We start from the raw sequence: 21,502 nt of genomic DNA, 5'->3' as shown, positions 1-21,502 counted from the left end.
CAAGATTTGTCTGTGGGAAGATGGACTAATGATAGAGCAAGGAGGGTGAAAAGATGAGGAGGGTGGTATGACTAGGGAACATGGTTTTTATTTGGGTCAAGTTCTTAGTACACAGCGATAATTATTCCAAATACAATTTAAAAATTAAGTGACTGTCCCTTACTCATCTGGAGGTGCTCAATGGCACACATAAGGAATGTTACTGGCAACACTTGCCTGCTCAAGTTGCCTGAATGTTTTTTTACTCAGTACCACCAACTCTCTGGGAGCTATAAAGTGTAACTGGACAGATCATAAATTGTTTTCATTCTTTTTGTAAACCATTTTGTTAAGAAAAAAAGGTACATGGACACAAAATATGATTAAAAACTGCTTTTCCGTAGAATTATAAACTTGCAAAAGAGGCTTCAGTTTAATGTAAAAATAAGCTATTTTTTTTCTTTACAAAAAAATTTAACATTTATTAGCAAGGATAATTTACACAGCTAGGCCCTGTCATCTCATCTGTTATTTTTTTTTAAATAGAGACTCTCAATAAAACAAAGAGCATAACATAAACTTAGATAGCCAAGCTCGATGCCTCCATTTAGTGACTCTGTAAGGCTCATAAGTAAGGCTGTGTACTGTGTTGTGCTCTGATCTGCTCCTGCCAGCGTTGAACTAAATACAATGCCTTCTTTCTACACACAGCTTTATAGAAAGGTGTTTACGAATGAAGTTTTAGAAGGGTAAATGGAGATTATTTCCACTCAGGTTGCATTTAAACTTGAAGCAATATGAATACTTGGGTGGTTATTTATCAAAACATGGCATATCTTTTCAAGTATAGTCCTGAAAACAAGAACTCATGATTTCTAAAGAAAAATACAGCACATTTAATTACATTTGGTACAGTGGAGAGAAGACTGAGCTGAGTCAAGAGCTAACTAGCTATTTGTCTGAAACAAAGCATCAACACCATCGTTAAAGTGAGACTGGAAAAAAACATCTTTAAAGCTTAGTTCCAAAATTCTAAGATACCAAGTAAACGGTGTTAGGGAAATGTCAGCTCCACATCCATTAGGAGTTCCTGGCCAAAGCTATTCAGAAGTGAACAGCTCCCATTCATTTCAAAGATTTAACAGTCAACCTACCATTTATTTCTTCACCAAAGCCCTTTCCAGAAGTCAAGGCAGTTTTCAAGACACACCATGTTCTCTCCATAAGGAGAGAAGGTGATAAAGGTTAAGCAGGAAGGGGACCTTTAAAGAACATGAAAACTGGAAAACAAGTGAGCTATCATTGTGATGCCCCATCCATAAGAATCCTCTTTATCAATAGAAAACTGTTGGAGTCCAACTCTATTGCAGACATCAACTGTAAAGATGCACAAGCCAGTCTCCAGCTGGGCTTACATAGCAGCGGGACAGGGATGGAAAGGAGGGATGAAATGTCACCCAGTGGCTTTTAGGAACAGCAAAAGCAGCAGTCCTATACCAACCCCAAAAGGGGAACAGCAGGTGCCTCTTAGGAAGATAGAAGGAAGTAGCCAAAAGGAAAATACTGTTGGAGATATCTTAAAAAGTTCATATTTATTCCAAACACAGCAGGCTGAAGACTCTGGGTCTAGATTTCAAACATTGGCACTGTTTCTGTTTCTAATTTGCTTTGGCTATATGGTCAAACACAAGAAGGTATTTTCACTCAGATCCATGGACCTTCAATATTAATAGCAAAAAAGAGACAAATGTCCAGTCTCCCCCCGCCACCACCCAAAGGTAAAGGAACTGTCCACAGAATCAGACATTTCAGGAAAGACAGCTCCCTCAGAGTACCTGTGTCCTGGTAAAGCAGTTTGCTTACTGGTCACCTAAGTTTCAACATTCGTTTAAAATTCTTAGTATTGACCATATTTTAGTTTATGGCAAAAAATGGGAAAACTTACAATAAAACATGAGATAACCTCACAGTATTAACAGCATGCAATCTACAAAATATTACATACATTAAAAGTCTCGAATTACTCTAGGCTTGGCTCATTGTTACAGAGTATCCTTCCAAGACAATTTATAGAATTCAATACTGAAATTTTTGAAAAATGAAAGAAAAGCCAACAGATAGTGTTTTTTGTTTTTGTAAAATCACATCAGTACTCATTAATACAAGTGGAGGAATCAGCTCGCCCATGGATTACCCCCAGTGCAAGTCTTCAGCACAAAATACATCACTAGTGTATTCTGCAAACCCCAATTCAGCAGGGGTCCAGAAAGTATTCCTGTGTCCACCACAAGCTGTTTCTATAACTTTACAATACAAGCTAATTGTTTCCTGGGTTTCCAAACATTGTCTTATTAATCCACTAAACTCATTCAGCAAAAGGCAACTTAAATAAATAATTAGTGCAACTATTTTCAAAAGTTTCCATGTACCAATACAAGCAAAGTTAAACATGTTCATATACAGTCTTGCTGGGTCCATAACGGAGCTAAAGGCTCAGAGAACATTCAGGGAAATATCCTGAAGATAGGACAACCTAACAAAAGCATGAAGTAGAAAGTGTACTAGAAGCAAGTTAAAGATGAATCCAAAGTGTTCAGAAAAATCTAAAGTATAATAGCTGATGTGTAATGTCATGGGGGGGGGGGGGGGCTGTTGCCTAGCATAGTGGCTCCTGCTTGTAATCCTAGTGTTGGGAGGCTAGAGCAGGAAGAACACCATGTCTGAAACAAACAACTGTAACTTTAAAGCAAAAAAAGTCTTGGGAAGGAAACTGTTTGGGTCTCAGTTACATAGTGAAGCCTCAGGCTCAGATAACAGATCTCTAAGTGGAGTTCGCTTCTGCCTGTACAATCTGCTTTTCACATCTACAACACTTGTTCAGTTTTCAACCAAATTCTTCTAGCATCACTAACCAGCATGGTCAAGGCCTGCATCTTAATTACAGACAGCTATTACTTCCTCTTCCTTTTCAGTCTTCAGGTGAAGTTACCCAGCTAGATTCATTCTGGCCAACTCACTGGACTGATAAGAATCCACACTGGAGCTTTGAGCCTAAATATAAAGTTGCCCATCACCTATCTTTGAAATACCTTCTGTGCTCTTTTGATATTTATTCTCACTTTTAAAAGCCCTCTCTGCTTTCTAAAACCACAATGGTATATGAAAACTCTTTTTGTTCTTTGCCTATCTTTTATATGAAATTGGCTATCTACAGTTCATTGTAATAAAGGAATGGATTTATAAATCAATAGATATGTGATATATGTGCTTATTGCTATTGGGTGTGGCTGTTCCTTAGCAAATTCTTCCTTATGCTTTTGACATTTTCAACTCTCTTATTACTGTTACCTACTCTTTTTTCTGAATGAGTTTTTTTTTTGTTTTTGTTTTGTTTTTTTGTTTTTTTTTTTTAATTTCAATCTAGAGGCCAACCTATGCTTGGCCATTGCTAACAAACCCAGTGTAAATGCTTTCCTATTCTGTCAGTGATATAGCATCCTGTCCTGGGTTTATCAGCTATTTAGAGATTATACTCAACTCAACTGAGCTATACCATCACATGCCAGGACCCATCAACTGCCCATGAATCTTGGACTCTTGCTTGACCCTGAACTCACCTTGACATAGTGCCCATCTCTTCCAGGTGATTATACTCATTTCCACACAAATGCAGGTCTGACATCCTAGGCTGGGCTTCCACATCTATGTATGACCATACATTTCACCATGTTTGGGTTCCACTTCTCACTCTTGATTGTTGATTCTCATCACCATTCAAACTATACCCAGTCCTCACTGAATAGCTGCAGGATGACACTCTTCAGAATCTGAAGAGAAGAAGCGGGGAGAAAGGAAGGCAAAGAAGGAGACGGATGATAACAGAAGGAAGAGAAGACAAAGGAATGAGGACAAGATAAGAATAAGGGCATGTTTCTGCTCTCTACTTCAGAGTTGTTAAATAATCAGATCACAAATAAAGGAAGGATAATATAAACACGTGGGATAGAAAGTCAAGGAGCTTTGCATAGATGGAGAAAAATAGCCATAGCTTCTATATGAACTAGAGGAGTCTTCATGCTAGTCATCTAGCTTTGTATGTGGGAAAGTAATATCATGCTTCTCTGAAGACACACATAGCATTTTAGACCCATAGTCACTCATATCCTCAATACACTGATGCAACTCAAATTCAAGACCCCAAATGCCTAGAAATATGGCGATATATTTATTTGTACTGAAATGTGATTTTATTTGTTTGTTAATTAATAAAGTAGCCTGGGGTCAGAGCTAATAGTAAGCCATAGCAGAAGCCAGGCGGTAGTGGCATACACCTTTAATCCAGATCACATGACAGGCAGATCTTTGTGCATTCAAGGATACAACCAGCATGGAGACACACGCCTTTAATCTCAATACCAACCATAGAAGACCTGGAGGTCTGTACAGACAGACAGTGACGAGGAGGTCATGTGATTGGGTTTACAACGAATGAGAAGGCAGAACAGAAAGTCTATAAAAAAGACAGACATACAGGAAGTAGATCTCTTGCTGAGGGAAGGACAGCAGAGGCAGGAAGGGTAAGGAAGGTTTAAGCTATTGCTCTGACCTCTTGGCTTTTAACTCCATATTTGGCTCTGTGTTTCTTATTTAATAAGACAGATCATCTACATAGAAATATAGTGTTCTTTTGGTATTATATAAATCAGGGTCAGTCTCCTCTTCTGGGACAGTTTACATTCACTAATCCAGATATGTAGTGCAGTACTGTTCCTTTCATAGTGACTTTGTCATATCCAGTGAAATACGATTTTAAAGTAACATTCAGGGTATGATCAGGGTTATTAAGTCTATTAACTGCATTCAGGTCAGTAGAACAGACTTTGATAAATTTATGTAACAAATTGAATTGCTCTAAAGTATACATTTTACTTTTAAATGTTTTTTCTAGTTCTTTAAATAATATCAATCATCTAAAGAATTGCTATTTTATATTTTTAATATATGAAGACTTCTCAGAGAAATTATTTTCCTAAATTCTGAAGGCTTAGTTAAAATAAGATTTTTTTTTGCAACATCTCATTTCCATTTATGTGAACATAGCTTTTCATAGGAAGAAAGACTTACAAAAAGAGAGGGGTGTTTCTTATATTCTCACTTAAGACAAATTTATTAAGTATAACTAAATTCATCTCTCAGTCTTAGGTCATCCTTGTTTGCTCATCTTGGATTCAGAACTGTGTTTTCCCCAAGTTGTTGGGTTGTATGTAAATTCATCTATGTGGAGAACACAACTGTAACAGTCAATCTTTGTTGTCAACTTGGACTCAGAAACACTATTCTGGAAAGTAATGGAAAGATAGCCTAAATATGCAGAGATCCATAGACTTGAGGCCAGGATGGACTGAGAAGAAACAAAAATGAAAGACCCCAATGCAGGTATTTGCTCTCTCCTGGTCCACATGAGTTTGCTGTGTACTCTTCACCATGACAAATTCCTCTGAAACCAAACCAAAATAAACCCTCTGTCTCTTAAGTTATTATACTCAGGTATTTTTGTCATAGCAACAATATGTCTAACACAGAAAACCAGACATGAGATTGTGTCTGTAACAATGCAGTTCAGAAACCTTTGAAACTCATTCATGGAAAATTTAGAATAAGTTTGGAGGTGTGGGCTTCCCGATAACTAGACCTGGAACGCTGTAAGCAGAGTTTAAGGCAGGGGCCAGAGAGGAACAGCATGCTGCTGAGGGCATGCATAGTAAAGACTGACAAGGGGTTTCAGATGGAAATAGGGGCTCTGTTGGCATTAGAATAGAGACTATTCAGGTTGCCTGTAGAACTTGTTGACATCCTAGTTCTTGTGCTGAGGACATTCTCTCTCTCTCTCTCTCTCTCTCTCTCTCTCTCTCTCTCTCTCTCTGTCTCTCTCTCTCTGTCTCTCTCTCTCTCTGGATGGAAGTAGTGATGGTCATTATGGTGGTGGTGGTAATGATGGTGTGTGTTTGTATATGGTGCATGATGTATGTATGTAGGTGGGGGCCAGCATACCCAGCCACAACTATTTTTGTATAGGTGCCAAGAATTCAAACTTTGGTCCCACTGAATTTTTTTCCATTTCCTGCTTTGTTTCTGTTTTGTTTTTCTTTAATCAAAGTTTACATTTTGAATCTTCAGTAGTAGTAACAATTAGGTTTCATTTAGATTTTATATTTTGTCAAATCTTATAAAAATACTACATAGAAACTACTAACAAATATATTAATGTAATAAATATTTGCTGATTCAGGAGATCATGAATAGGTGGTTTGGGGCTGGATTTGTGAGTGTGTGTGTGTGTGTGTGTGTGTGTGTGTGTGTGTGTGTGTGTTATTCTGTTATAGTTTCACTCCTGTATGTGACTGGAGGTTTGTTGAAGTCTCATTGGTGGTGGATGACTCCAGTGGAATGACCTGACCTGAAGGGATCTCCTATTCCATGGTCAGTCTCATTTTTATTATCTTTCCCCAAGTAGGTTTGTTATCCAGGTTCTTATGACAAAGACAGAGAAAAAGAGCAAAGCAGAATTACAGAAGTGAATTTCTAAGCTTTGCCGTAAGTCATATTTACTAGTACCCCAGAGTTAGTGCAGGTATAGATTCCATCTACAGTGAGGGCAGCTGCAAAGTTACAGAGGAACAGGTGGTTCTGTTGTACTTGAAACTCTAAGCTGCTTTGCTAACCCACAAAATACAAGAAGAAACTTGACTACCTCCACACTCAATATGAGAAGTGAGGCACAGTGAACATACGCATTCTCTGCTAAAAAGCCATATGGATATGAAGCAATAGCATAGCTGGTCTATAGGAATTGTGAAACTTCACTGTTAAAATCTGTAAGGATGGCCAGGGGGCGGTGGCACACTCCTGTAATCTCAGCACTCGGGAGGCAGAGCCAGACAGATCTTTCTGAGTTCGAGGCCAGCCTGGTCTACAGAGTGAGATCCAGGACAAGCACCAAAACTACATGGAAAAACCCTGTTTCAAAAAACAAACAACAAAAACAAAAACATCTGTAAGGATGAAAGTAATGCTATTCAGTCCCAGGAGGGCCAGGCTAAGAATGTGTTGCTTTTCTATCAGTAAAATTTCCTTTTATTACCATAGTGACTGTGGAGAATGAATCATTAATTTTAAGTTCTGGTTGAAGACAAAGTAAACATGGGCAAAAAATACCATTAATCACAGCGCTGGTCTAAATCTCATTGAAGGGGAAACGTGTGTACATGTAAAAGATGGCACTTTCAAGAGTTTGGAGCAATTAGGGGGCAGAATCTGACAGTCTCCGATAGTGTTTGTTTACTTTTCTTCTTAGACAGTTGTGTGCCATGGTGACATATGTTCCTTGGAAGATTGGGCACACTTGTATTGGCTCTTATCCGTATATTTGTCAGTGACAGTCTTTCTTCATGTTACCAGCTTAGCCTGAACTATTAAAAGTAGGTTCAGAAGGAGATAGATACTTGATAAAAATCTAACAGAAATATTAGAAATTCATATAAGCAGTTGAAAATATCAATAACTGTTTAGATGAGACAACAGAAAGAATATTAGAGCTTGCAGCAAAGTTTGCTGAAGAACTGCATTATTATCTAAATAAAGAAAAAGGAAATGCATTAAGAACGAAGAAAAAAGCAAGATCTCACATAAGTTCCACTCCAAAAGGTAATGAGAAGTCACCTGCTTCACATGAGAACTGCCACGTGGAGCAGAGAGCAGCTGCTAGCAAAGTGGATCATTTGCTTGAGGCCTAAGCAAGTTTGTCGAAAAGCTTCCTCCAAAGTCACTGACCAAAGGCTGGCCATGTGACTCTGTGACAAGGAGAAAGAAAGCAAAATAGAACATCCCAGGAAAAGATACTTTGCAACTGAGAATAATGCCTGATGGGCTCACCTGGGAGTACCACATGGCTTGCCTCCAACTTGGCTGTTGACCTCATTAGAATGGAAGTATGCCATGTGACTTTACCACCATCGTGGTTGTGGTTAAGGTGATCCCCGGTATCCTTATCTCCACTTACCATTGTGTTCCTCTTTTTAGACAAAGGAAGAACACCAGGCTTCCAAAATGGTTTGTTTTAAAACTGGATCATACAAAAAACCTGTGATTGTTGCTATATTTGTTAAGCAATAGCTAATTGGAGAAACTGAGTCTTATAAAAAAACTGTGGTATTTTGCAAAAGTATACTATAAAAGGATCAAAAATATGAGGTTACCCATTCTCTATAGATAATATTTAGTATTTATAGTTTAAAGTTTACTTTGTACTAGAGGATCTTTAATTCAAGAATTATATTTTCTAAGGCACAAACTTAACAGAATAAAATTATAAAATCTTAATTCAATAAAAAGTTACTAATTCATTGTAAACTGTAAAATATAATTAAGATATTGGAGGAAGAGACAAATTTTTTCTTTTTTTTTATTAAGAAATTTTCTATTCATTTTGCGTACTAACCACAGATTCCCCTGTCCTCTCTCCTCCTGTCTCCCAGCATCCCCCCAACCCACTCTCCTTTCCTGCCTCCTCCAAGGCAAGGTCTCCCATGGGGAGTCAGCAGAGCCTGGAACATTCAGTTGAGGAAGGTCCTAGCTCCTCCTCCCTGCGCCAAGGCTGTGCAAAGTGTCTCACCATAGGCACTAGATGCCAAAAAGCCGGCTCATGCACTAAGAACAGGTCCCAATCCCACTGCCTGGGACCCCCTAAACTGTTCAACTACACAACTGTCTCACTTATCCAGAGGGTCTAGTCCAGTACCATGGGGACTCCTTAGCTATTGGTCCACAGTTCATGTGTTTCCACTAGTTTGACAAGTTGGAAGAGACCAATTTTTACTTCTCATTATATAGCATTCTGTAAATGTTATAAAAAATTAAGCCTAAAGCAAGTAAAGCAAAACAAGTTAAAAGTAAAATTAAAGTTTGTTTAAGGTAAAAAGAATATTGAAAATCAGATATAGTTTAAAAATTGGTTATAAAATATTGAATGCTTGAGTAAAATTTACAATATATTTGCATGGTGGAAAGTTCCTAGGCTCAAGAAGTTCCCTGGGGTGGAGTACCATCCCACCAGAGTAAGTTGCATGCTAGCCTCATTATTACAGGACAAAGATGCATGGAAAAATAAGACCTGCCAGAAGTTGCCTCCTGCCTCCAACTGCAGAGACTTGACCACCTTTGGCTATTTAGGCCTCTGACCAGCTCTAGCCAAGTAGGTCAAAACAGAAAAAACCTCTTCCTTTTGTAAAGATGATTACTCTTCATGTCTCATGTGGCAGAGTGATGGATCTCAGGGTCTGCACCCATATCCTAAATGTCTCAAACAACAGAGAGGCAAATAGCAGTTGCTCTGCCTTTAATGAGGAGTCTGTGAACATGGGAAACTTGATCCTAAGCCTGACAGGTATGGGACCACTCTGCTAGTTTGATTGGTTATGCCCTTTACCCTGGCATGGAATTCTTCCTCTTTTAATTTTTTTTCCTTTTTTTGAACATAGATTGCTTCTCATACAATATATCCTGATTACATCCCCCCCCCCTACTCCTGCCAGTTCCTCCCCAGTTCTCCTTCCCCACAGATCCATCCTCTTTCTGTCTCTCATTAGAAGAGGGTCTAGACCCCCCAAAAAAGTCCCCTCGCCACATAATAAGTAAAAAACTAAATGTACAGAATAAAGAAAGAATATTACAGGCAGCAAAGGAAAAAGGCCAAGTGACTTATAAAGGCAAACCCATCAGAACAACACCCGATTTCTCGATGGAGACTTTGAAAGCCAGAAGGACCTGGACAGATATAATGCAACACTAAGACAACATGGATGCCAGCCTAGACTAATATACCCAGCAAAACTCTCAAACATCATAGATGGAGAGAACAAGACCTTCCAAGACAAAACCAGATTTAAACAATACTTACCCACAAACCCAGCCATACAGAAAGCACAAGAAGGAAAATTCCAACCTAAGGAAGGCAGATACACCCATGAAAACACAGGCAATAGATAACAGATAAGATAATAAGATAATAGATAAGAAGAGAGGTACACACACACTACCACCAAAAAATAAAAATTACAACAGGAATGAACAATCACTGGTCATTAATATCCCTTAATATCAATGGACTTAATTCACCTATAAAAAGACACAGACTAACAGAATGGATACGAAAACAGGACCCATCTTTCTGCTGCATACAAGAAACACACCTCAAATTCAAAGACAGACACCTCCTAAGAATAAAAGGCTGGGAAAAGACTTTCCAATCAAATGGTCTTAAGAAGCAAGCTGGTGTAGCCATCCTAATATCCAGCAAAATAGACTTCAAACTAAAATCAATCCAAAGAGATGATGAAGTACATTACATACTCATGACAGGAAAGATTCACCAAGATAAAGTTTCAATTCTGAACATTTATGCCCCAAACACAAGGGCACCCACATATGTAAAAGAAACATTACTGAAGCTTAAATCACATATAAAACCCCACACATTAATAGTGGGAGACTTCAACACCCCACTTTCACCTCTGGACAGATTGGCCAAATTGAAACTTAACAGAGACATAATGCACTTAACTGATGTTATGGCTGAAATGGACTTAATTGATATCTACAGAACATTCCACCCAAACAAAAAAGAATATACCTTCTTCTCAGCACCCCATGGAACCTTCTCTAAAATCGGCCACATACTTGGCCACAAAACAAATCTCAACAGATACAAAACAATTGGAATAACCCCCTGTGTTCTATCAGACCACCATGGTTTAAAGTTAGATTTCAACAACAGAAAAAACTACAGAAATCTTACAATCTCATGGAAACTGAATAATGCTCAACTGAATCACCAATGGGTCAAGGAAGAAATAAAGAAAGAAATTAACGACTTCCTAGAGATCAATGAAAATGAATACACCACATACCCAAACTTATGGGACACTATGAAAGCAATGTTAAGAGGGAAATTCATAGCACTGAATGCACACATAAATAAGCTGGAGAAATCTCACACTAGTGACTTGACAGCACACCTCAAAGCACTTGAACAGGGAGAAGCAAAGTCTCCCAGGAGGAACAGACACCAGGAAATTATCAAATTGAGAGCTGAAATCAATAAAATAGAAACAAAGAGAACAATACAAAGGATTAATGAAACAAGAGTTGGTTCTTTGAGAAGATCAACAAGATAGACAAGCCCTTATCCAAACTAACCAAAAGACAGAGAGAGAGCATCCAAATTAACAAAATCAGAAATGAAAAGGGGGACGTAACAACAGACAATGAGGAAATCCAGAGAATCATCAGGTCATACTTCAAAAACCTCTACTCCACAAAACTGGAAAATCTAAAAGAAATGGATAATTTTCTGGATAGGTACCACATACCTAAGTTAAATCAAGACCAGATAAACCATTTAAATAGTCCAATAACCCCTAAGGAAATAGAATCAGTCATTAAAAGTCTGCCAACCAAAAAAAGCCCTGGACCTGATGGTTTCACTGCAGAATTCTACCAGATCTTCAAAGAAGACTTAATACCAATACTCTTTAAATTGTTCCACACAATAGAAGCAGAAGGGATATTACCAAACTCCTTCTATGAGGCTACAATTACCCTGATTCCTAAACCAAACAAAGATGCAACAAAGAAAGAGAACTACAGACTGATCTCCCTCATGAACATTGATGCAAAAATACTCAATAAAATTCTGGCAAACAGACTCCAAGAACACATCAAAACAATTATCCACCATGATCAAGTAGGCTTCATCCCAGGAATGCAAGGGTGGTTCAACATACGAAAGTCCATCAATGTAATGCACCATATAAACAAACTCAAAGAAAAAAACCACATGATCATCTCACCAGATGCAGAAAAGGCATTTGACAAAATCCAACACCCCTTCATGATAAAGGTCTTGGAGCGATCAGGAATACAGGGAACATACCTAAACATAATAAAGGCAATCTACAGCAAGCCAACAGCCAACATCAAATTAAATGGAGAGAAACTCAAAGCAATACCACTAAAATCAGGAACAAGGCAAGACTGTCCCCTCTCCCCCTACTTATTCAATATAGTACTTGAAGTTCCAGCCAGAGCTATAAAACAACATAATGAGACTAAGGGGATACAAATTGGAAAGGAAGAAGTCAAGCTCTCCCTATTTGCAGATGACATGTTAGTATACATGAGTTACCCCAAAAATTCAACCAAGGAACTGATACAGCTAATAAAAACCTTCAGCAACATTGCAGGATACAAGATCAACTCAAAAAAATCAGTAGCCCTTCTATATACAGTAGACAAACAGGCTGAGAAGGAAATCAGAGATACATCACCCTTTACAATAGCCACAAATGATATAAAATACCTTGGGGTTACACTAACTAAGCATGTGAAGGACTTATATGACAAAAGAAATTGAAGAAGATGTCAGAAAATGGAAAGATCTCCCATGCTCATGGATAGGCAAGATTAACATAGTAAAAATGGCGATCTTACCAAAAACAATCTACAGATTCAACACAATTCCCATCAAATTACCAACACAATTCTTCACAGACCTGGAAAGAATAATACTCAACTTCATATGGAAAAACAAAAAACCCAGGATAGCCAAAAGAATCCTGTACAATAAAATAACCTCTGGAGGCATCACAATCCCCACCGTCAAGCTCTACTATAGAGCTCCTGTAATAAAAACAGCTTGGTACTGGCATAAAAACCAACATGTAGACCAATGGAATCAAATGGAAGACCCTGACATTAACCCGCACACCTATGAACATATAATTTTTGACAAAGAAGCCAAAAATGTACAATGGAAAAAAGAAAGCATCTTCAACAAATGGTGCTGGCATAACTGGATGTCAATGTGTAGAAGGCTGCAAATAGATCCATATCTGTCACCATGCACACAACTTAAATCCAAGTAGATCAAAGACCTCAACATAAATCCAGCTACTCTGAATATGATAGAAGAGAAAGTAGGAAGTACTCTTCAATGCATTGGCACCGGGAGATCACTTTCTAAATATAACACCAGTAGCACAGACACTGAGAGAAACAATCAATCAATGGGACCTGTTGAAACTGAGAAGCTTTTGTAGAGCGAAGGACACGGTCAACAAGACAAAGCTACAGCCTACAGAATGGGAAAAGGTCTTCATCAACTCCACATCTGGCAGAGGGCTGATATCCAGAATATATAAAGAACACCAGAAATTAGACATCAAAATGCCCAACAGTCCAATTAAGAAATGGGCTATAGAACTCAACAGAGAATTCTCCACAGAGGAAGTTCAAATGGCTGAAAGACATTTAAGGAATTGCTCAACATCCCTAATTATCCTGGAAATGCAAATCAAAACGACTCTGAGATACCACCTTACATCTGTCAGAATGGCTAAGATCAAAAAAAGCATAGAAGACAGCTTATGCTGAAGAGGATGTGGAGCAAGGGGAACTCTCCTCCATTGCTGGTGGGAATGCAAGCTTGTGCAGCCACTTTGGAAATCAATATGGCGCTTCCTTAGAAAATTGGGAATCCATCTCCCCCAAGACCCAGCTGTAGCACTCTTGGGCATATACCCAAGGAATGCTCAATCATACCACAAGGGCATTTGCTCAGCTATGTTCGTATCAGCTTTGTTTGTAATAGCCAGAACCTGGAAACAACCTAGATGCCCTTCAACTGAAGAATGGATAAAGAAAATATGGTACATATACATAATGGAGTACAATCAGCACAGAAAAACAATGACATCATGAGTTTTACAGGCAAATGGATAGATCTAGAAAAAATCATCCTGAGTGAGGTAACCCAGACTCAGAAGGACAAACATGGTATGTACTCACTTATAGGAGGATACTAGATGTAAAACAAAGATGACTAGACTGCTATACAACTCCAGGGAGGCTACCTAGAAAACGGGACCCTAGGAAAGACCCAAGGATTACCCAATGACAGAGAAATGGATGAGATCTACATGAACAACCTGGACGACAGTGGGAGTAATGAAGGGCAAGATTTGAGTGAAAGAAAGCTTAGTGGATCAGGAGATCCCAGCTGGATCAAGAACAGAAACGGAGAATGAGGAATAACAGACCATAATAAATGAAGACCACATGATAACAGGAATAGGCAGAGTGCTGGAGAGGTCCCCAGAAATCCACAATGATATACCCACTGTAGACTGCTGGCAATGGTCGAGAGAAAGCCTGATCTGACCTAGTCTGGTGATGAGATGGCCAAACACCCTTACAGTTTTCTTGGAACTCTCATCCAATAACTGATGGAAGTGGATGCAGAGATCCTCAGCCAGGCCCCAGGTGGAGCTCCAGTTGTCCAACTGTCGAGAAAGAGGAGGGTCTGCAAGATTGTGAATTGTTGAATCCAAGATTGCAAAAAGCACAGGGACAAATAGCCAAACAAATGGAAGCACATGAATTATGAACCAAAGGCTGTGGAGCCCCCAGCTGGATCAGGCCCTCTGGATAAGTAAGACCATTGAATAGCTTGATCTCTTTGGGAGGCACCAAGTCTGTGGGACCTGGATCTGTCCTTAGTGCATGAGCTGGCTGTTTGGAACCTTGGGCTTACACAGGGACACTTTGCTCAGTCTGGAAGGAGATGACAGGACCTGCCTGTACTGAACTCACCAGGTTTAAATGAATCCCCAGGGGTGCCTTGATCCTGGAGGACATGGGAATGGAGGGGAGGTGCTGGGGGAAGGTGGAGGTGGGTGCGGGAGGGTGCGGGAGGGGGGAGGATAGGGGAACCCATGGCTGATGTATAAAATTTAAAACACATAATCATAAAGAAAAAAATACAAAAAAAGAAGTTAAATTCAAAGATCTCTGTCCAAAGTAAAAAGTGGGATATAATATAGAAAATACGAGATAAAAGGGTAGATTATTGAATGTACTTTAATGCAAAAAGCAACTATTAATCTCAAAAGATTTTACATTGGTGTGGATTTTGGTCTATTGATACAAATTTAAATTTATTTTTGTTATGTTGTATGTATGTTTCTACTCCTGTTTGGGATATTGTTCTTATGCAGCTCGTTTAAAAATGTAATGTATAATTAAGAAATGCAAATTAGTAGTTAGTCATCTATAGTAATGAAACATAGTCATATTAGGTATGTTTTTTAGGTTAAACAGATATATTTAGATAGATAGATGATCTTCAAATACTTCAAAAACCTACAGAATATGGCATTTAAGATGTTTAATAACCTGAGACACATCTGCTCCTGGCAGCACCAATTTACTTCAAAAGAAGATGATAGGCATCAAAAAAACCTCTGTATGGATGCCAGGCAGTAGTGGCACACGCCTGTAATCCCAGCACTCGGGAAGCAGTGGCAGGTGGATCTCTGTGAGTTCGAAGACAGCCTGGTCTACAAAGAGAGATCCAGGGCAGGCTCCAAAGCTACAGAGAAACCCTGTCTCGAAAAACCAAAAAAAAAAAAAAAAAAAAAAAAAACCAACAAAACAAAACAAAACAAGAAAACCAACTCTGCTTTCTTTATGGCAAAAGCTAGTCATTTGGGCAAAGAAACTGCCCTTGCCTCCGTTGCTGACAATATACTGTCCAAACTTGACCAGCAGGATGCAAAAGAAAGCAACTACCAAACTTTGCCAAGACAAGCTAGGATAGTCTTGGCAAAATTCCCTGCTTCTCAAAAATGTCTGTCAGATATATTAGGCCTGTAGGCCAAAGCTGGATGCCCAATGTTACAAAAGAACTTTGGATGACTGTCCAGGCAGCCAGATGTGTCTGTTGTTAGGTAATATTACATCCTTCTGGGTTCTTTGATAAAGTTAAAGACTAAATAATTAGACTTATAGTTTTCTTTAGTTATGATTAAAAAGTAAATTAGATTCAAAACTTTAAACTCACAAAGATAAGATAGATAATAGAGTATTTTCTCTAATTTTGCCAAATACAAATGGACTGAATGTTGTAACTAATTTTTTACTTGATAACTGTTTTTGTTGTATATAGTTTTGCTATGTTAAAGTTAAAACTTTCCTTTTTAATTAGAAAGGGGAAAATATTATGGGATAGTCCTTTTGTATGCTGTGAAGATGTGTTGTTCTCATTGGTTTAATAAAATGCTAATGGTCAATACTAGGTAGGAAAAGATTAGGTGGGACTTTCAGACAGGGAAAGAGAGAGCATGGGGAAGAAGGGTGAAGTCACCAGCCAGCCAGACACAGACAGAGAAGGACGTGTAGAAAATGAGGCAACAAACAATGAGTCATGTCACAGCATGTAAATTAATAGAAATGGGTTAATTTAAGTTGTACGAGCTAGTTAGTAACAAGCCTAAGTTATGAGCATTCATAATTAATAATAAGTTTCTGTGTAGTTACTTGGGAGCTGGCTGGTGAGACAGAAAGGTTCACCTACAGCCTATAGACAATAATTTGAAGAAATTAGTTATAAGCAGCTGGAGGACAAGGACAGGGCAACATGGAGCCCCACTTTAATCTGATGGTGTCAGTATGACATTGCAAATATGCATTTACATAAATTCTTGAACATTTGTTAATATTTCAGTGACTTTTTAAATGAAAATTGCTCATACAACTTAAAAAAAAAAAAAAAGAGGGTCTAGAGAGGCCAGGCAGTGGTGATGCACACCTTTAATCCTAGCACTCGGTAGGCAGAGGCAGGCAGATCTCTGTGAATTCAAGGCCAGCCTGGTCTACAGAGTGAGTTCCAGCAGAGGCACCAAAACTACACATAGAAACCCTAACAAACAAACAAACAAACAACAACAACAACAAAAATGGGGTCTAGAGAAATGGCTCAGCAGTACTTACTACTTTTTCAAAGGAACCAAGTTTGGTTCCCAGTATCCATACATAAGGCAGTTCACAATCATCTGTAGCTCCAGTTCCATGGAATCTGGTATCCTCTTCTAGCCTCCCTGGGCAATGGACACACATGTGGTTCGCAGACTTTGTGGAGTCAAGACATGCATAGATATAAAATAATAAAATAAAATGTTAAAAGAGTCAATCCAGTTGGATCAGCCAAACAACCTGGCCAGGGAACCACCCACCCTTCCAGAATGCAGGTTCATCGGAAGCTAAAGAGGTAGGAGCAGTAATTAGCCTTTTAGTGAGATAATATATTTTTCCTTCACAGAACCTCTAGCAGAGTCCCTTAAAGAGTAAATCTGCCTGCTTCCCTAACCACTCTGAAAAGCATAATTTCCCTTTCCCCACCTCTTATCTCTTTTTGAAGCATCCTTTTCCTAACACATTGAACTTCACTCTTTCTTTTAATCTTCCTTCCTATCATGTGTCTGCTTCTCTGATATATGGCTGATCTCTAATGCTGACTTAACTCAAACCACATGGCTCTGTTCCCCTCTCTGCTACGATTTTCTCCTCCAGGTAGCTGCTACAATCCACAGTTTACTTGTCCTTTAAAAAAAAAAAAAAAACACTAATAAAATTGTCCTGGAACTTAAAAAAATAGTCAATTGTGTAAATGTACCACATTTTCATTATTCATTCATCACCTGATGAACATTTAGGCTGTTTCCAATTTCTGGCTATTATTAATAAAGCAGCAATAAACAAGGATGAGTAAGTATCCGTGTAGTAAGATGTAGAGTCCTTTGAGTACATACCCAAGAGCTATATAGGTGAATCTTGAGGTAGATGGAGTCTCAATTTCATGAGGAATTATCACACTGATTTCCAAAGTGGCTACACTAATTTGCCCTCTCACTAGCAACGAATAGTGTCCCCAGTCTCCCATCAGCATGTGCTCTCATTTGTTTTATTGATCTTGGCCATTAGCAGTGCAAATAAAACCTTCACAGGTTCAAGCCAAACGAAATCTCAGCACTGAGAAAATGTTGTAGATACAAAGTCACACCCTAACCAAGAAGCTATTTGCAATTGATGGAGAGTCACTGGGTATATCAACTACACTCCTGGGTAGGCCCTACACCCAGGAATAGTTGGTCAATACAAAACAAACCCAGTGATAGTGTGTGTGTGTTGGGGGGGGTTTCATTTGTTTTATTTTGAATTTTTTGTTTGTTTTGTTTTTCGTTTTTGTGGTTTGTGTTTTTTTTTTTTTTTCTTTCTTCCTTCCTCTTATTTCTTTTTTAAAACGAGAACATAATGGTATGTGGGTAGAGAGCTGGGGAGGAGTTGTGGAATGTGAAAAACATCATCAAAATACATTGTATAGCTCTTTCTGATCTGCTCTCTCTCCTCCCACCCCATCATCTTTCTCTCTGCTCTTCACATGTGCTCCTTCCCAGGCCTGGTTCTCTTGTACCCGCCCCCCCCCCACCACTTCCCTTCCTCCTAATAAAGCTTTGAAACTAAAAAGAAATACATTGTATAAAAAGTTTAAATAAGAAAGGATATCTTAGGAAATTTATTCATAGAACGATGCTAAGCCGACCCAATAGAACAATTGCTTAGTTTTCGATTAGTTCTGCTCCTTTAGATAACCGTGGCTAATACCGAAGGGTAGGTGGTTATGATTCCTCACTTGTTGATGGCTTCTTGGTGTGGAAGGGTCACTTTTTTTTATTAATGTGGGTCCTAGAAGGTAAATGTTACTCCATAGCCTCACATCTTATGGGTATGTGGAAATCAAAAATTGGAATAGGTGGGTTATAATAAAAAAAAAAGAGATTAAATTGAGTATTTTTAGGGGTAATCTAGGAAAGGTTATATGAAGGCATGGAAGATTAATTTGCAAAATAAATTATATACATACATGAAATAATCAAGGAATTATTAAAATATATTAAAAAGTACAAATGAAACTGACTTTAAGTCCAGTCAGTCATAATTTAGTTATGACTTAATAAACTAGGTGTATTTTTGTGCCTGTCCATATCATCTTAGTATTGTTTTATCTTCTCAATCACAAATAACAAAACATAGTTAAAATAATTAAGAAAAATTAGGCCATGCCTATATTACAGAGAGCATTAATCCCTTTAATATCTATATTGCCTGTTTAACAAATGTTTTCCAGGCAAAGCTTCAGGTGCTACTTCTTTTGTGCAGAAATTAAATTAAAAGATTATTTTAGTTTAAGTCACAGGTTCATTTAAGGAAAGAAATGTCCTCTAGCATGCACTTAAATTTTACTGTGATTTTAAGAAATATCTAGATTCTCCATGGCCCTCATCTACTTGATTTGGAACATAGATATTTTAATAATTAAGTTGTATTTCCTTTTATCCCTAGTGGGCTGTCTCCCAGAAGGGTGAGGGAAATCTCAGTGCTACACTTATATGTAAAAGCTACAATGTTATACCAAGTCTAAAGCCCTTGTGAATAGCTTTCTCTGATGCTTTTATATCATTAGAGGTTCCAGATGGCTCAGGGCCTGGATGTATATATCCAGTGTAACCTATCTCCTTTCTTAAAGCATACAAGAATCTAAGAATATATCCAGAGACTTCTGCTTCTTGATTCTTTGGGTTCACATTGCATGACTACAAATTATAGTTCCTAAGATCATTTAAGCTTTAGCTGTTGGCCATTCATAAAATTCATCTTGACTCTCTCCCAAGACTAGAATTTTTCAAGAAAGCAAATAATAAGGCAGAAGTTTTTAAACAGAAAGCATTAATGAGTATAGGTTATGCTTCTCTGTGGGAGACTCTGAAACTCAGACCATGAATGAATGTTTGAAGGACTGGGTTTATTTTATTTTACAATAATTTAAAAATACTTACACTTGTGATAGAATAATAAATTAAGGTATATTTAAACTTAAAACTACAAACTTACTTAAAATTAACTAAAACAATAACGCCAAAAAGAAGGAGCCTTGGAATTCTACTATTTCATTTTAAACAGAATCTGACAAACCACCACATCATAAAAGGTAAAAACAACATTAAAAATATTTGAGATTTAACAACTTATAAGTCATCAGCTGACTAGTTTCTTGGTTGGTACTGAGGGAAGAATTCCTTTCTCAAGATATGAAGACTTTGCTTTAAATTTGGTGATATTTATGTGTTAAGCTCTATTACATTTATTATATATTTACAAAACATTGCTCTGATTTTGCATGCTCATCACCACTCAATTATTACCCATATAGTAAATATGCACTGTAATAACTAAAGACTGTTGGCCTGATTAAAAAATAGTAAGCTAACAAATACACAGAGAACAAGTTGAGTTTCACCTTAAAGAAGCTATTGCTGTGGAAGGGGTAATGGATATTTGTCACTGGAGTTAAAATATAGTGATGAACTGTATCTGAGGTCTGAATTAGAAAGTAGAAGTCTATTTCAATCTAAAGCAGTTGCGGTGCTGCATAATAGCATAACTGTGCAGCCTTCAGGTGTAACCCTGAGTCTGCATGCTCTATTATTAGTCTACTTTAATTTCTAAAACAAGTGTATATTGATTAATTGGTATTTGCAATGCACAAATGATATGCTGACTACATATGGAAAGAAATTATTTGTGATCTTCAGAGAGCTATTATTATGTGAAAAATAATCAGTGTTCACTATTAATATTAATGTTTGTTAATAATTGCTACTATTCTTGGAAAATATGTTTGTCCCAGGTTGAAGAATTAAGGAATTTTTTTAAATAATGCTAAAGTCCAAGTAAGTCAATTAAAGCAACAGGAAGATTTTATTGAAGAGTGATGCCTGATGGTAATCCAACATAATTTATCAGGAGCATAAATACTAGGGACATTGTCTTTGCTTTAATTTATAATTCTGATCCTACTTAGTAAATTTCAACAAGATTACTTCTCTACAACTTTTCAGGAAACATGAAAATATAACAGTGTCTGTGTGGTATTGTTGTTATATATACTAAATGAACTATCATGAATGCATTTATAAAGTGTTGACATAAAAGTCTCACATAAATGTTAGTTGAAATTATTATTGACCATATTTGATTACTCATAGTTCAAAAGGGAAGGAAAAGGGTGGGTCCTATTTTTAATACAGGCACTTCAAAGTCTGTGATGACTCACAAAGGAATCAATAACAGATATAAAGTCATGTTAAAGTTAACTGGAAGGTAATCAGTACTCTCACATACAGATATTTTGTTCAGTGGATATTACTAAATAATATTTATTACTTCTGTACATTTTTCTTAAAGAATGTTGAATTGCGAGCTTACTATCATACCTTTCTCAGTTGCACATAATTTCAATCAGAATTCAAAACTTCAATGACCACAAAAGGCAATTAAATGTATTAGGTTATTTAAAATAAATCAGTCACTTTTTATTGGCATATGTTCATTATATGGTTTAGCGCTTGGTTTAACGTACAAATTCTGTCATGTGTATCACATTGACCATATTCAGACCTTCCTATTCTCTTCCTTTAGTACCCTCTCCCTATTTCTTCCTCCTCATAGTCTCTTTCCTTGACATTTGTTTTTCTTCATATCATATCAATGTACATATATATGTATATGAACA

Source organism: Onychomys torridus, chromosome 20 (assembly GCF_903995425.1).
Source record: "Onychomys torridus chromosome 20, mOncTor1.1, whole genome shotgun sequence".
Classification (NCBI taxonomy): Eukaryota; Metazoa; Chordata; class Mammalia; order Rodentia; family Cricetidae; genus Onychomys; species Onychomys torridus.
This window is presented reverse-complemented; position numbering follows the sequence as displayed.